The 2,450-nt window shown below is 44.0% G+C and overlaps 1 pseudogene; it reads right to left on the reverse strand.

The window, feature by feature from the left end:
• Nucleotides 1-600: 600 nt before the first annotated feature.
• On the reverse strand, nucleotides 601-1,395 carry LOC110297950 (uncharacterized; annotated as a pseudogene).
• Between the last annotated feature and the right edge of the window lie 1,055 nt (nucleotides 1,396-2,450).

A 2,450-nucleotide genomic window follows, 5' to 3' on the forward strand; every position in this document is an offset into this window, starting at 1 on the left:
CTGAACAGTAGCACGCTTGCCTAACATGCATGAGGTCTTGGGAGGTGGGGCTTTCTCAGACATCTCACTGGCTTATTTGGTCATATCTGATGGGAAAAGTAAAAAATAAAATTATGTAAAGTTGTTCAAAGATACCTTCACAGCCCGGAACAGGTTTTTTTGTTTGTTTGTTTGTTTGTTTTGGTTTTTTTTTTTTTTTTTTTTTGGTTTTGGCTAACTTCCTAGAATCCCCCTGTTATTTTGATAAGACTTGGTGCAGAGCACTGAGGTCTCCCACAGTGGAGCCTGCCTGGGCTCTGCTGGCTCTCAGGAAGGCAAGCCCATTCCTGGGTTTCTGCTCCATGGCAAGACAGTATCCATTAGGCTTAAATGTGCTGCTCCGAGCTGCGGAAGTTCTTGGAATGTTAAAAATGGTTGCTAAGACAAAAAGTAATCACAATGTGCATTGAAGACACTTTACATTGTGCTCATATTCCCTTAAATATTGTTCCCAAAGGTGTTCAGCCCCTCCAGCTGGAACTCTGGGAAGAGGCTGACACAGTTTTGTGAAAAAGACAAGAGGAGTAGAGGGGGTGGGAAAGCAGCCTTCAGTTAAAAAGATCAGCATTCAGTTTCAAGGTCAGCTTCAGGGAGGCTGGCCTCAGGTGGAGTCAAGGTAAGAGGGAGGAGCAGCTGCAGGGCAGCATCCTTTCTGCAGTAGAGATGCTCCTTTTTGGTGAACTTCAGCTTATCTTCCAAGTCATCAATGGTCTTCTCCAGTTTGGCTACCAATCTTTCAGCAAACTCAGCACGGTTCTCTGACTCCTTGAGTTTATCAGTAAGAATCTTTATTTCTTCTTCATGCTTGTCTTCTTTTTGAGAGTACTTTTCTTCAGCAGCACTCAGACACTTCAGGTTCTTGTCCATCAGTCTGATCTGATCATCCATCTCTCTACAACTACTCTGCCAGCCTAGCACATTCCTCGGTAGGTTTCAAGTCTCCTTCAGTAACCACCAACTTACAAGTGACCTCTTCATACTTCTTATCTGCCTCTTCTGCAATGTGCTTTGCTTCCTTTAGCTGGATTTCCTGGAGTTCCATCTTTTCTTCATCTTTTAGAGTCCGGTTTCAATCGCCTACGTATCTCTCTCAGTCTCATCAGCAGACTTTTCTGCTTCCTCTAGCTTCTGCAAAGCAGTGGCAAGGCGCTCCTGGGCATACTCCAGCTCCTCTTCAACCAGCTGGATTCTGTAGTTCAAGGAGGTCACCTCAGCTTCAGCCTGCTCCTAGGCCTGCCTTTCTCCCTCCACTTCCAGCTGGAGCTGCATGGCCCTCTCCTCCACATCATCAGCCTGCTGCTGCTGCAGAACCTGGACCTTGTGCTTTACTACCTTGATGGCAGTGCTCCTGGCCATGGTGCCTACCCAGTTGCTTCTGGAAATCAGGTTCCTACCTCCTCTGCTTGGTGTAGCTGCTTTTCCTATTTATTTATTTATTTATTTATTTATTTATTTATTTATTTATTTATTTAATGTATATGAGCACACCATTGCTCTCTTCAGATACACCAGAAGAGGGCATCAAGTCCCATTACAGATGGTTGTGAGACACCATAAAGTTGCTGGGAATTGAGATAGACTGGGACATCCCAGTAAGTAGGAACAAGGCAACAAAGACCAACTCATGGATGAGAAGAGGGTTATTAACTACCCTTACCAGTGTCCTGAGGATATTATTAATAATCAGAGAAACTTCTATCCAGGCCAGACCACCAGGTCATCACGTGATGAGATGGGAGCTAAGCTCTGGGCTGGTGTCCTGAGCTAGAGTAAGCAGTTCACCCAAGCCTGGGATTTTTCAGCAGCATGAAAGGAACTGTCTCAGAGGAGAGAGGAAAATCTTACCTAAGAGAAAGTCCTAGAAAATGGGTAAGTGAAAAGACTGAATGTCTCCAAGGGCAGCACAGTGATAGCTCCAAGCTCAAGAGTTTCCCCCTGGGACCATGGAAACATTTACTATGACCAGTGGTGGGAGGGGGCTTACCAGTTCTCCAAAGTTTGAGTTAGCATTGGCTTTCCATGTGGTAGCAGGGGGGATTCAAACCTGTGGAGTTTCTAAATCAGAGTCTCGACACCAAATGTTGTGTTTATAAAAAGATAAAAGAGAGAAGGAACATATTTGGTTGATGTGTAGTCAGGTATGGGTGAAGAAGCTGCTTCTGATGGCCCAGTCAGGCACACCTGGCTGTTGCCAGGCAACTCTGGGGCAGAGCTTAGACAAAATGCTAACATCTAACTTTCCTCATCTGGCTTAATTTCAATAACATGATGATTGCCACCTCCATTGACTTTTCTTATTTTTTACCTATAACTTCATAAAGTTCTGTTATATATGTGTACTACATTTTTTTTGGCTTTTTTTTCTTTTAGGTATTTATTTCATTTACATTTCCAATGCTATCCCAAAAGTC

Source organism: Mus caroli, unplaced genomic scaffold (assembly GCF_978045245.1).
Source record: "Mus caroli unplaced genomic scaffold, Mus_caroli_1 scaffold_8, whole genome shotgun sequence".
NCBI lineage: Eukaryota > Metazoa > Chordata > Mammalia > Rodentia > Muridae > Mus > Mus caroli.